Below are 16,137 nucleotides of genomic sequence, written 5' to 3'. Positions count from 1 at the left end.
CAGAAGTGGCTGGACAAAGCACCAAGGTGGTTGAATTCCAAGCTCAGAGTGGTCCAAATGAACCCCACTCTGACCAAAGCACACCAACACCCTTCTCGCTAAATACTTCGACACTCAAACCCAGTGAATTACAGGAGAGTAGCTCTCCTTTCCTCAGTATGTACCGAAAACCACAAGAGCCACACGTTGTGGCTCCACTCAGCCCACCAAAGACTTCGCCCGTGCACCCACTTTCTACACCCACCAGAGAACCAGAATCCCACACCTTCCAAATTCAAATTGAACCAAATAATTTGATTGGTTACTGTTACCTCAATTTGTGCTGCACCAGACCAGAAAATCTCGAGGAACCCTTCTAGGGATAAGTGCAGGACCACACAGAGTCACTCAAACACGGAGAGAAAACACTTCCAATGCCTCCAAAACCAAAAGGTCAAGCTCCTATGCCTTCGTCGTTGCACATAAAACCACTATGACGCATGAAGTTGAACCACCACCTCAACACAGATGTCGTTCAAATTACCCATCCATCGCCATATAACATATCCTCCCACACTCGATGAGGTGATGATCTGTCTCACACGCTTGACATTACTCACCTCTGATCGCTTAATGAAGTGAGGGGACTAAGGGGTCGTTCCCCCTTCCACTTAATGCATTAATACTGAAATGGACCATAAGGAGCCACGCGATCCTGGGATCTCACCCCCATTGGAGTTTTAATAATATATATTAATTAGTATAGTTATTTAAATTAAATATTAATAAAATTCAAAATATTTATTTTATTATATATTTCATATTCTCAAAATTTCAAATATTAAAGATGTAAACAATTTTTTTAGTGCAAAATTTGAGAAAAGGTTTACACCTCAAAGGATTTGATCCCTCTTGGCCTCCAGAGTTAAGATAGATTTAAGTTGGTTCAATTTCTATAAATATAGCATAAAATTAAAATAATATAATTTTCATATTTAAATGTATGATATTGAAAACTAATTATAGTAATTTTTAAAAGATTACCACCAAAACTGATCTGATATGACCATATACTAAAAACTGATGTAGAACTGATTAGCAATTAGTGATTTGAATGATAACTGAAAGCACGGAAATCGAGGAAAACTGCTAGACCAGAACACTTTATGACAACTGATAAACCATAATGAGGATGTAAAACAAAAGTGAAAACAGTGAAATCATAATTATACCAGACATCAAGATTGATTATGGAGTTTGTCCCTGATGGACTGCGTCTCCGAGTCCGCTTTCAAGATGAACTGATTAGCCATTAGTGATTTGGATAGACTGAACTTGCACACAGGCAATTATGACCTATGTCATCAGATAGCTCTCTGAACCAACTTTCCAACGTCGCTTACAGTTTCCAAATCCAACTCCGGATGCTCTCGAAACCCTGAAAACAAAATCAGCCTCTAACCTCCAGAACCTGCATACAAAAGCTGAAAACCACTCTTCTATTCTTCATGGACAAAATCCGCCATTTAAAGGCCTCCATGTTCATCAAAACCTCCCTAGCTGGTTTTGGGGATGCATCAGCTGAATTTAGGTGTTGATTTGGTTCGGTCTAGTAGCATAGGGACACCTTAGGGCTTAGTCACAAGGTCACCGAATTAATTTTTAAACAAACTGAACGAAAAACCCAAAAATAGACCTTGGTTAATCCTGAAACCGCAAGTGGTTAGGAAAATCGAGCGGAGGTGCTAACAGTCCATGTGACTGGCATTGTTTTCCGCGGTTTAAGTGTCGGCGGTTCCGCTGCCAACTAACGGTTATGGTGACAGTGGCAGTGGCGGTCACATGCCGCGGTTTGCTCCATAGTCTCCATTGTGGTGAGAACTCTGCATCTCTGTAAACCCCGATAGTCAACTGCAAACCTAACTACTCACATGTTGATGGTTCCGACACAGTTGAGGTCTGCAGTTATGGTTAACACTGTCTCCGTTCACATGCCAAACCTCCGCCACAGTCTACGAACTGGTTGTTAACCCAAAATGGTCAGCCATGCCTCCGACGGTTTACAAATAACGATGGTCACGTGAACTCTGATGCAGACACAGCCAGCGACTGACGGTTTGACTGTCGGTTGTTGTTAACCCGACAGTTTACCAATGCGCGTTCACATGTTAACAGTCCCGCTGCGGTTGCGATAAGGGACTTTTATTACATTTTTGTAATGTTTTCAAAATGTTTGTAGGCCGAGAGGGTTAGAATCTTAGGTGTAGGTCTATTAATACATAGTTTAATGTATTAGGGTGAGGGTTTTAGCATAGTTTTAGGCTAGGTTTTGATGTGTAGCATAGGATTTGGCCATAGGATTTAGGGTTTGAAGAATTTAGGCTTAGGTTTAGGGTTTGTACATAGATTAGGATTTATTTTTAAGAAAACCCATGCGTACAATTTTGTCACAATGCGACGTTCGCGCAATCGTGACATGATGACAAAAAACCCATGCTGATCATCAACAAACGACGATATCAATCCTCTGCCATGACGACAAACCACGCACATCGTTGACTCCAAATGTCTTTGCAACGACAACTTGGACAGTGAATCTATGCCACTAACAACATTGATGTCGACACATCAAACCTACAAAGTCGAATGATGAAACACATGTCATCGACCAAACCCTGGGGAATTATCGATGAACTCAAGTCAACAACCAGGTGCTAAACCATCTTTGTTGAACGCCATGAAACCATAACATTACCTGAACAACCTGATCATAACCAACACTGTCGAAACTAAATTGAAGCGACGACGACACTGAATGACACCCATGAACACTGATGACGACACTTTGAACACTTGTGCAATTGGATCGATGGATCCTCCTGGATCATTCCTCTCCACTTGAAAGCTTTTGGACCACAAAAGTTTGACTAATCAATTAGTCGATGAGGGTATAACTCCCTCTCTTTCCACCTTGACGTGACGATGTACCAATGCATTCGATCAATCACCTGCAAGTGATGACCCTGATGATGCTGACCATGATAACTTTTGATTCGGTGACTTTTTTATTCCATCTACAGTATGAACAACTTGCGGCGATGGGAAAACAACCTGTTATCAACATGGAAATTGTATTCTTTCCACAAATAATCATGAGTTAGTGATTCAAAAACATCTTTGAAAATAGTATTTGCAGAACTTTGTTCAATACATCTGATGGGTATTAACAATCTACTTTCTGGAATAACTGAAATATTCAAAGACTTCTTTGGTTTTGACTTCACATCTATTACTTGACTTGATTTACTTTCCTGTTGACTGATTACTAAGTGAACTTGCTGCACATAACTCATCCAGTTGTGATGTAAAGTCTGCTGCAACTTAGTTTCATTTTGAAAATATCTAAGTAATTGTTGATTTACTTGAATCACTATTTCTTCGTCTATTAACTGATATTTCCACTGACTAACACTTTCACTTAATGCATTAGTTTTCAAATCATAATAAGGAAACTTTAGATCTACTTTCGAAAATTCTTTGTCATGAAAACTAATAAACTTCCTCTCCACTTGAAAATAGGCTTCATTACTTTTTAAAGCATGAAATGATGATGCAATACCAAAGGAATGTAACATTGTCTTTCCCCAATACTGACCTGCACCCCTGAAACTAAAAATAAACATACCATCTGAAACCAGTATCTGATTAGACTCACATGTACCATTCCCTGCAATTCACTGCTGATGATGATATTTTCTAGAATTCAGTTGAATGAATGAATTGAAATTCATTTTGTCTTTAAGAAGATGTTCATAGGACATTAAGTGTATCTCATGTTACTTATAATGTTCATGAATAAGATTTCTTGGAAAATAATTAACCACCTTGACCAATTTATCTATAAACTGAATCTCACATTCTGAACAATCATCCTTATGTTGTTCCTTAATAAACATGAGTACATATTTACTTGAACTTATTAACTGCTTGACTTGATTTGTAACAATTAAATCCAAGTTTGATTTGACTTTATGTGCCCTAACAATAAATTCAACCCCTTCTTTCTTTAGGTGATATTTATTTTCTCGTCTGTAAAACACTGCATCTCTATCATAAAGATAAGGACTTCCTAAGACAACTCCACATATGTCTACTGGGACGACATCTAACTCCACTTCATCAATGTACTTAGATGTAATTGCAAATTTTAACCGACATTGCTTTGTGACATGTATCTGAGTTGATTTATTAATCCAACCTAATGGGTATGGTCTTGGATGATTCTATGTTCCAATCCCAATTGATTAACTATATGTTCAGTTATTAAATTTTCTTGCGATCCACTGTCAAACATTGTGTCAATCTTTGTATGCTTAGAAGTTATCCTTATGTGGAAGAGTTCAACTCTTTTATTCTCATGTGGAGGATTTAGGTTTGAAGAAGATACATTAGTTTTCAAACTTGAACCAGTATCAAAAGTTTTACCTGTTGTAACCATGGCGGTTATCCTCCTTTCATCACCTAAATCTGAACCCAGATCCTATTACACTGCTGCAATGGCCTTCTTTTCATCCTTTTCCTTAAGGAAAATTTTGGGCTTAAGTTCTAGATGAAGTTTCCAGCACTTCGATTCATCATGACCGATTCTCTGGCAATGAGAAAAAGTATGTCTTTCCTTCTGAACAATCGTTGATTTCTTTCTCTTTGAAATGTTCTTCCCCTTACTGTCCCTAGAATCTCTGGTTTCCAACTCTTTAGATGACTGAGATTACAACTTGAATGGTCTGCCACCTGATTCAATATGTATGGCCTAAACACACACCTCATCAAAATCATCAGGATTAAACATCAATAAAGTATGTTGCAAATATGAATGTATTTTAACAAAGTTTCACGTGTTTCCAATGAAATAACAAGCGCTAATGCTTTCTTCCTAAACTCCTGAGTAAACTCCTGAACAATCTACCCTTTACCTTGCCTCAAATGCTGCCAATCAATAACAACTTGCTGCATGTATCCTAAAGGATAGAACTGTTTCCTAAGAGCTTTCAAAAACTTATACCATGAAGAGATGACTTTTCCTTTATGTTTTACATCTAGCTGGGTTTTACTTTCCCACCAAATTAAAGTTGTTCCTCCCATTCTAAGTGTAGCTAACTGAATTTTAGTTTTATCTTTAGAAATGTTCTGAATGCGACAATACACTTCTAACTACTTTATCCAGTTATCTAACTTTTCAGGATTCATTTCACCATCATAAACAGGTAACTCAAATTTAACATCAAGTTTCAAAATAGATGTTTTCTTAGGTTTCTTTTCCATTTTATATTCTGCACTAGAAGAAGAAGAAGAAGAAGAGGATGATGGAGATGATGGAGGTGAAGGAGTTTTATCAGCCTTCCCTTTACCTTTGTCCTTCTTCAATGCCTTTTAAGAAGAAGATGCATCTCTCGCCTTCTTGTCTTCGTACAATTCTCCCAAAATCTATTGCATGGTTAAGAACGCCTACTGAAACTGCTCTTCACTCATCTTAGTCTCAGTGTTTTCACTTGCATCTGGTCCTGACATGGTCGATTTTTGAACGACTCATTACTTTCCAATCTCTGGATCGATCTGCTCAAGGATTCCTTCTCCTCGTTGCGACTTTGACCTGGTTAACATTCAATGGCACATTCTACAAATAAAACCTACTTTGATACCAAATTATATGATCTGATATGACCATATACTAAAAACTGATGTAGAATTGATTAGCCATTAGTGATTTGAATGATAACTGAAAGCACGGAAATCGAGGAAAACTGTTGGAGCAGAACACTTTACGACAACTGATAAACCATAATGAAGATGCAAAACATAAGTGAAAACAGTGAAAACACAAATATACCAGACATCAAGATTGATTACGGAGTTCGTCCCTGATGGACTACGTCTCTGGGTCCACTTTCAAGATGGGCGACCGTTTTTATTAGGAATGAGAAGAAGAAGTCGATTACACAGTGATTTGGATAGACTGAACTTGCACACAGGAAATTATGACCTCTGTCATCAAATAGCTCTCTAAACCAGCTTTCCAATGCCGCTTACAGTTTCCAAATCTGACTTTGGATGCTCACGTAACCTTGAAAACAAAATGAGCCCTTAACCTCTAGAACCTGCATACAAAAGCTGAAAACCACTCTTCTGTTCTTCATGGACATAATCTGCCTTTTAAAGGCCTCCAGGTTCATCAAAACCTCCCTAGCTGGTTTTGGGGATGCATCAGCTGACTTTAGGTGTTGATTTGGTTCGGTCTAGTAGCATAGGGACACCTTAGGGTTTAGTCACAAGGTCACCGAATTAGTTTTTAAAACAAACTGAATGAAAAACCCAAAAATAAACCTTGGTTAATCCTGAAACCACAAGTGGTTAGGCAAACCGAGCAGAGGTGCTAACGGTCCATGTGACTGGCACTGTTTTCCGTGGTTTAAGTGTCGGCGGTTCCGCTGCCAACTAACAGTTATGGTGACGGTGGTAGTGGCAGTCACATGTCACGATTTGCTCCACAGTCTCCGTTGTAGTGAGAACTCCATAGCTCTGTAAACCCCGACGGTCAACTGCAAACCTGAGTGCTCACATGTTGACGGTTCCGACGCAATTAAGGTCTGCAGTTATGGTTAACATTGTCTCCGTTCACATGCCAAACCTCCACCATGGTCTATGAACTGGTGATTAACCCAAAACGGTCAGCCATACCTCCAACGGTTTACAAATAATGTTGATCACATGAACTTTGACGCGGTCACAGTCAGCGACTGACGGTTTGACTGTCGGTTGTTGTTAACCCGGTGGTTTACCAATGCGCGTTCACATGTTAACAGTCCCGCTACGGTTGCAGCTAGGGACTATTATTACATTTTTGTAATGTTTTTTAAATGTTTGTAAGCCGAGAGGGTTAGAATCCTAGGTGTAGGTTTATTAATACATAGTTTAATGAATTAGGGTGAGGGTTTTAGCATAGTTTTAAGCTAGGTTTTCATGTGTAGCATAGGATTTGGCCATAGGATTTAGGGTTTGAAGAATTTAGGCTTAGGTTTAGGGTTTGTACATAGATTAGGATTTATTTTAAAAAAACCATGTGTACAATTTTATCACAATGCGACGTTCGTTAAATCGTGACATGATGACAACAAACCCATGTCAATCGTCGACAAACGATGATATCGATCCTCTACCATGAAAACAACCCACGCACATCGTTGACTCCAGCTGCCTTTGCAACAACAACTTAGTCGATGAATCTATGCCATTGACGACATTGATGTCGACACATCAAACCTGCAAAGTCGAACAACAAAACACATGTCGTCGACCAAACCCTGGGGAACTGTGAATGAACTCAAGTCGAAAACCAGGCACTAAACCATCTTCGTTGAATGCCATGAAACCATAACATTACCTGAACAACCTGATCATAACCAACACTGTCAAAATTGAACTGAAGCGACGACGACATTGAATGACGCCCATGAACATTGGTGATGACACTTTGATCACTTGTGCAATTGGATCGATGGATCCTCCTGGATCAAAGACACAAAAAAACTGTGACAAATTTTGTCTTTTCACATAACGTCACCAAAGGACATGTTTACTTGGAGTCTTTTCCCATATTCCACACGAATATCATGGCTCAATACCATGAGTTCTCATAAACCTGAAGCTAAAAATCATTGGTAATTTGAGCTGGTCAAGTTTACTTAAACTACCCAACAAAAATTAATAAAAATTCATATAAATTCACAAGTGATATAAAATTCAAAATAAGAAAGTGGAGCTAATATATATTTCATGAAAATGTAACTAATTATTATTTTTCAATTCTGTTGAGAGGCGTTCTACAACCCAATATGGCAGAAATGTTGTAAAAGTTAGTTATATAAGGTGTTATGTAATGTAACATTATGTTGACTAAGTCAACATTAAAATTAAAAAATAATAATTATGTTTTTTAATTATACATAATTAAAATTAAAAATTAACTCTAGACTTGAGCAAACGGTGGCATGGTGTTATGTTAATGCACTCCATGGTGTACATGTCACCGGTTTGAAACTCCGTGGGAAAAAAATCCAACCATGCTAAGGGTTGGTGTGGCCCAGACAAGGTGCAATCCTCGGGTGATTTTGATGGCTTAGAATCCCCTGGTTCACGAATACTTAAGCTACATGTTAGTTGTGCTATTCATCTCAAGACTCACATAAACTAAAAAGAACAAACAAACAAACTTTGGACTTGATCCTTCTCGATGCTTGGTAGATCTAAATTGAAGATGGATCTAGGCTAGTTTTAATTTTTATTTCATTTTGTTTTAAACACATAACATGACATTACAACATCTCTTCTATACGGGGCTGGAGAGCGACTCTCAAGGCAATTACTATTTTAAATAACAATTATTATTATTAATTATAAAAATTATATATAAAAAAGAAAGATTCTTAACTATGAAGATTCTTAAATTGTAAATAAGCTTTGTTACAATACCATGGCTTACTGATATCATATGCTCAAAAAACCATAATTCATGTTCATATGGCATGTTTTTTAATTAATCAATTTAATTAAAATGGTAGAAAAGGCATACATACATTTAAAATAAATCTTAACCTTTGATTTGTGACTACTATTAAGAATATTTTAAAATATTTTGTGGAGGTTAAAGTCCTACCATCCCCTAAAATGGTAGAGATCTAACCTCCATGTAATATTTTATCTTCATAGTGGTTACTCCTTTTTTCCCCTTAAATTAAATTAATTAATTTTAAAAAGTCATATCAACAAGAGTCATATAAAATGAGTTGTGTTTTTTTTAACATGTGGTATTGTTAAGCTATGGTATTGCATGTATGTGGCTAGAAAATGCCATTTTCACACAACACCAATTCAATTTCTATAGAATTGTATTCCTTTATTTTTCGTTATTGTGTAATCCAGTTTGATTCTTATAGATGTTCCATATGATTGCCATATGGTTCCAGTCCATTGGCAAAGGAAATCATATTGTTTTGTTTGTGACTAGTGGAATTGACAAATGGGGAAGTCTCATACTTGCATGACATAGGGTTGATTCCATTTGCTACCACTTTAACCATTATGTGCACCATGCTTTCCCCTAACGCAGAGATAGGTAAGTCATGTTTGGAACAAAGGACCTCATAATCCTTACATAACATGATTTTCCAGCTGATCTACAACTTTGGGGCTAAGGTAAGCATATCTTTATTTATAAGAAGCTCTATTAAATTTATCTACCAACTATCAATGGGGCACTTTCTCTAAGCTTTCAATTATGAACCATCATGAGTATTGTGATGGGTAGATATGGTGAATGGGTATCCAACCTAACACTTGAGGCGTTATACTCAATCAATGGGCTAGGATTATCCCTTAGAACCGAGTGATCACATCAATAGGCATATTTAAATTGTATGAGAAACACCACAATGCAACTGTGAATGATTGGATAAAACTGTAGCAAGAAAATATATCTTTATTACATGAAGCTCTACCATATTTCTTTAGTGATAGTCTATGTTGTGCTTCTTTTGAGTTTTCAGTAGGGACCATATTAAGTAATGTGATGGGTAAACATGGTGAATGGGTGTCCAACTTATTGCTTGAGGAAACGTACTCAATCAAAGGGCTAGGATTATCCCTTGCCTTAAATCAAACTGATCGTATCCATAGGGAATTTCAAAGTATATGAAAAACACTACAATGCATAGTTACAACTAGTTGGATGAAATTGTAGTGACCAATCCTTTTATCTACATCATAATTCTATTTATATGCATCATAAATTAGAGTCAATATTCGTTGGGAATGGATTTGTTATCAAACAATCCACATGTTGTATATAGAATAGCCTTTCTTTCATTGTTGTTATTGGTGTTGCTGGTATTGGGCAATAGGGATAGATTTAATTTGATGGATTTATATAATACTATTGAATTGAACTAAACTTTTTTCTCTATCTTTTTATTCAAGATATTTTTTGCTATCGGTATGTGTGGATAAGTAAATTAAGATGATGGGTCAAATCAAACTCCAAATCATCTGACATAGTGACTCAAAGGAGATATCAGGAGGTTTGTATCTACTACTATGTAACCATGATTGAGAACAAGTTTAATAGGGAATGAGGATGGGTTGTAATATGGTTTGAGAGCATAGGTGGTTAGAGGCAATTTGGTCAAAACCCTTGGTTTTGGAAAACATGTCTTGAGAGAAGTTGTGCCTCAAAAAATTCCTTTGGCATGGTAAGATTTATATTTGTATTTCCCTTAGGGTTTGAAGACATGGTATCTCCTAAAATAAAAGGTAGCAAAGCAATTGTATGTATACATACAGCTTTAGATTTAGTGCCCACCAAAATCAAAGATTGTTAAAGAGTGCAACTAGGGGCTAATTCCCCTTCCTAGAAACCTATTATGAATCAAATATATATATATATATATAACTATAAATAATAACCATCCCGAATAATGAATAATTAACTAATAATTAGTGTTGAAGAGTCATGTCTCCAAGGACATGACCATTTGCAAATGGTTACCTACCTAGGTATATAATTGGGACCCTCAATTGTAATCAAATTATCATATATCTTCATGTATGTATTGTTGATGTTTAATGTACAATTACTTTCAATGATGATAATACATTGAAGTAATTGTTGCAAACCATAAAATTAACATGGTATTAGAGCTTTGGTGGAGAAAGGCCACAACAGAATTTTAAAATTTTGGGGTTTTTACAATCTTTACGTACAACATATAAAATTTTTACTCCTACCTAAAGAATGAAAATAATTCCATAAATTATGGTGCGCAATAATCCCTACTAAATATGTCTAATTACCGAAATATAAAGTATGTATCTGCTAATAGTAAATTTTTTTTGAACACTCTTGAAGGCTATATTTGTCAATATGGAATACAACACAATTGAAAGACTATGATTCAAGCATATGTCTTTTGATCATTTTGTGCAAATAGTATTGGCTAAGGCCCTCTTTCATAAACCTTAATTGGCATTGGCAATAAAGAGGTGACAATATTGAAGAGCTTTCAATGTGACATATTACTTGGTTCCTAGCTTGATAAAGGTTTCCATGCATAACATAATATAATGTGAGAACCAAGTTTAGAAATCGATGACTTCTCGAATCATTGGAATGAGAGCTATGCATCATCACTACAAATTGTTTGAAGTAACCTTTGTATTACAACATGCACCTTAAACTAGAGAGAGTCTAATTATATGAAATAAAATTGTGCAGAACAAGCATTGGGACACCTTCATGAATTAGACAATCTTAGGTTTGTGGCCTCCTTGGGTGAGTGGGAGTAATATTAGTTAAACATTTTCTTTCACATGATTTTTATTTGGTATCCTGGATGTACAAGAAACAGAGGATTTATAAAATCATTGTTGCTAGAATGGATAATTGTAAGACATTGTATTTTGAAGAAGCTCTTTAGTGAGTTGTGTGCCATCATACATCTATATGCTACTGGGAGGAGCACTGAGGCTCCCATGGACGGATGGTCAGGTTGTTGATATCCTCACAAAGCCTTAGGGAAGGCAAAGTTCTTAGCCTTCAGAGAGCAGCATTCCCTATATGGAGGGATCTTGATTGGGTTGAACATTGAACTTTGGGAGCTCTTGGGGGGTTGAGGTACTTCTTGGAGATATATGAGCATAGGGTGAGTGGTTCACCTTCCCCTATGGACCCAACATGTGAACATAAGGTGAGTGGTTCACCTTCCCCTATGGAGTACATACCTTAGTATGTGAACATAGGGTGAGTGGTTCACCTTCCCCTATGGAGTACATACCCCAATATGTGAACATAGGGTGAGTGGTTCACCTTCCCCTATGGAGTACACTATATTAGAACAGGATGAGTGGTTCACCTTCCCCTAGGAATTTAGAGGGTAATTTCCTCAGATAGAACACCAAAGGACACTGCTCACAAACAGATCACAGATCAATACACCAATATTCTTGACATGGTTAAAACCCTCAAAGAGAGAAATAGTCCAAGGCCTAAGCCAACACGGCCACTTCAGGAAATTTATTAATAAAAGAAAGAAAATTTACATAAGCTTCTCTCATGAATGGTCACCCTACAAATGGCCCTCCATGCTCTTTAAATAGTTATCATGGACCAGTCAGGTGTTAAGCCATGGATCAAGTGTCGGTAATACCGAGGAGAGAATGAACTATCAGATCACTTCATGTCTACAACATATCATGACCGTCAGATTGTAAGTTACAAAAGTACATAGTAAAGAAACACACTTTATCTAACTCTACACTAGACCAAGTTATACTTAACTATTTCCTATGTGTCGGAATATCCTAACATCCCCCCTTAAGAACAACTTGGGATAGGATTGAAGGATGTACAAATATGACACAATAGGAGAAGGAAGGAGGCATTAGAGCCTATCCCCCCTTAGTGACAACTTCTTGAACTCCAACCATAAATCGAAGTTTAGTAAACTTCGCCTCTATGAGAGCCTTTGTAAAGATGTTTGCAACTTGATCATCTGTTGAACAATATTGCACTTCAAGAACATGGTCATGAATGAGCTTTCTGATGAAGTGCATGTGTATTTCAATGTGTTTGTTACGCTGATGTTGGACTGGATCTCTGCATAGTTGAATGGCACTTTGATTAACACACCAGTGTAATTGGATGTTGTTGCTGAAAGCCAAACTCTAACAGGATCTGACGAAGCCATAGGGCTTCCTTACTAGCTTCTACGGCGCCACGATATTCTGCTTCTGCTAAAGAAAGAAAATGGCACTTTGTTTCTTGCAAGCCCATGTAATAGGTCCAGAACCAAGAGTGAAGACATAACCTACAGTAGACTTCCAATCATCAGGGTCACCAACCCAATCGGAATCAATGAAACCAACCAATAGAGGAGATGCTTTTGCACTATAATGAATCCCAAACTGAACTGTACCTCGAACATAATGAAGTATTATTTTCGCTGCTTTCCAATGACATTCATGTGGGTTTTGCATAAATCGAGAAACAAGGCCAAAATCAAAGGAAAGGTCAGGACAAGTATGGGTCAGATACAAAAGTTTGCCTACAAGTTGACGGTATAAGGTAGCATCAAGTTCAGGGGAAGTATAAGTGACTAAAATTCTGGCTCTAGACTGAAAGGGAGAAGGGGCTAGCTTACATTCTTCCATGTGAAAGTGGCGTAGAAGATCACAGGCATACTTGGATTGGGAAAGGGAAATACCTTCCTTGGATTGCAAGACATGAACACCAAGAAAATAATGTAAGTGTCGTAACTCTATCACTTCAAACTGCTTTTTAAGGCTGGAATTCACATGGTTTATAAGGTTGGGATCACTACCACTAAGGATAAGGTCATCAACATAAAGAACAATAATGATAAGAGTCTTACCCACTTTCTTGGTGTAGACAGTAATGTCAAAATGACACCTAGGAAAGCTATAATCTAAAAGAAAGCTATCCATTTTGGCATACCAAGCGGGGCTTGCTTGAGACCATAAAGGGATTTCTTAAGCCAACATACAAGGCTGATGTCTGTTTGTATAAAGTTAGGAGGTTGTTCCATATAGATTTCTTCATGCAAGAAGGCAAATTTAACATCCATCTGATGGACCTCCCATTTGAAAGAGGCAGCAAGGGAAACAACAAGGCTAATAGAGTTCATTTTGGCAACAGGGGAGAAGGTTTCAATATATTCAATGCCTTCAACTTGTGAAAATCCCTTAACAACAAAATGAGCTTTATGTTTATCAACTTTTCCATCTGGTTCAAACTTGGTTCTATAAACCCATTTACATCTAACAATTTTTCTTCCCTTTGGAAGAGGAACAAGATCCCATGTATCATTTGCCAATAGTGAACAAATTCTTCATTCATAACTACATCCCAATCTGGATGGCCTGAAGCTTCTACAAATGTGTCAAGATCATAATTCGTTGAAGCTTGAACCAGTAAAGAAGAGGCTCTATCAAACTGAGAACATGTACATCGCTGATTTGTAGGATCACCTGCAAGAGAACCTGCTACATCCCGAGTAGCACAGACCCATTTTGAAATCTGAGGAGCTGAAGGAGGATCCTAAGAAGGTGGGGGATGATTGTCATCCTCGCTGTCATTGTCTGAAGAAGAAATATTTTCAACAGTAGAAGGGATAGAGAGAGGTGGCACATCCGCCGAACTAGGCTCATAGGCCGATATATTTTCAACAAACTTTACATCTCTTCTAATGATAACATTTTTGGATTTAGGTGAAAGAAATCTATATCCTTTGACATCTTCAGAATATCCAACAAAAAATACATTTTTCACTCTTAGGTTATAAGGCTTTATGTTTCTCATCGGGAATATGGGCCCATGCTTCACTTCCAAAAAAACCAAAGTGACTTACATATGGTTTAATTGAGCTCCATGCTTCTTTTGGAGTGATATTCTTTAAAACCTTAGTAGGAGTGCGATTTACTATGTAATTTTCACATTTAATTACTTTTGCCCAAAAATTAAGACTAAGTCCTTTAGATTGAAGCACACTATTAGCCATTTCCTTTAAGGTGTGATTCTTCCTTTCAGCTGCACCATTTTATTGTGTAGTATATGCAACAGTATGTTGCATTTGAATTCCATGCTCAGTGCAAAAGTTTATGAATTTGGTGTTAACATATTCTCCGCCATTATCAGATCTTAGCTTAAGAATTTGATGTCCATATTGTTTCTCAACAAAAGCCTTAAAGGCAAAGAACATGTTAAATACTTCACTCTTGAGTTTTAAGAAGTATACCCAAGTGCATATGGAGAAATCATCAATGAAAGTTAAGAAACACTTGTAGCTAGAGAATGAAACAATTGGAAGTGGACCACATAAATCACTATGTGCAAGTTGTAAAGGGGCTGAGGCGTGCCAAGAGGCACATTTTTCAAAACTATCCCGATGATGTTTTCCGAGTACACATCCAGAACAAACACCATCTCTGCAAGATACCATAGGAAGACATGTCACCATATTTTCTTTACATATATTTTGAAGGGGACAATAGTTTAAGTGACCAAATCGCTCATGCCAAAGTTTGCTCACTTCATCATTATGAGCAACAAATACCGAGGGAAGGGTTCATGACCCAAAGTTTTTAAACGTATACAACCTTGTAGAATCATCAATAATGCCATTAGCTAAAATCTATCTAGGATCTCTTAGGTTCTTAATTACAACATCATGAGGTGAAAATTCAACAATTTTACCTTCATATGAATGAGTTATCTAATATACAGATAGAAGGTTGCACAATAAGGTTGGAACACATAATACATCATTAAATTGACCATTGTCTAGATGAATAGTTCCAGTCCCTACAACACTAAGAGATCTATCATCACCAACATATATATTTTTGGTGTTACAATCATTTAAAGAAGAAAACATGGCTTTGTTTTTGTCCATGTGATAAGAAGCTCCAGAATCAATGAGCCACTCATGAGAATGAGAAGAAGAAGATACATTTAGTGCATAATCAGACCGAGATGCTTGATACCCACATGCAGAAAGTGTTATTCCTGAAGATGAAGTTGAAGTTGAAGAGTGACCCAAATGGATGTTATGCTTCTTTTTTGCTGCTTCCAAGGCATCCATCTTCTTAAATAATTTGGATTCTAAGTGTCCATATCGATTACAAAAGCTGCAATGTCTATCAGTCTTCTTCCCTTTGTTTTTATTTCCCTTATCTTTTTGTTGAATTGATTTTTCATTTTGAGACTAAAAGTGCTTAGGACCCTTGGTTGGTTTAGGACCATTCTTCTTAGGATGATGCTTCTTAGGATTCTTTGAACTTGGTTGTTGTTGATGAGCTAAGGCTTTCTTAGAAGAGTTTCCAAGATTAACAAGACCAAGACTTAAGATTTTTTCTTGTTTTCTTATTAAAGAATCACAGAAGGCGTCAAAAGAGGGGTACTTGTAGGCTTGTCCTTGAGAAATAAAGGCTTCTCTAGTAAAATGGAAGGTGGAAACAAACATAGAGTAGATTGGTCCTAACTTTTTAAGAATGGAATAGATAAGGCTACCATCTTCTTTCTTAACCTTAACA

Source organism: Pinus tabuliformis, chromosome Q (assembly GCF_031772625.1).
Source record: "Pinus tabuliformis cultivar Carrire ecotype Pingquan chromosome Q, CPIR1, whole genome shotgun sequence".
NCBI classification, from domain to species: Eukaryota; Viridiplantae; Streptophyta; class Pinopsida; order Pinales; family Pinaceae; genus Pinus; species Pinus tabuliformis.
Note: the sequence above shows the minus strand (reverse complement) of the source record.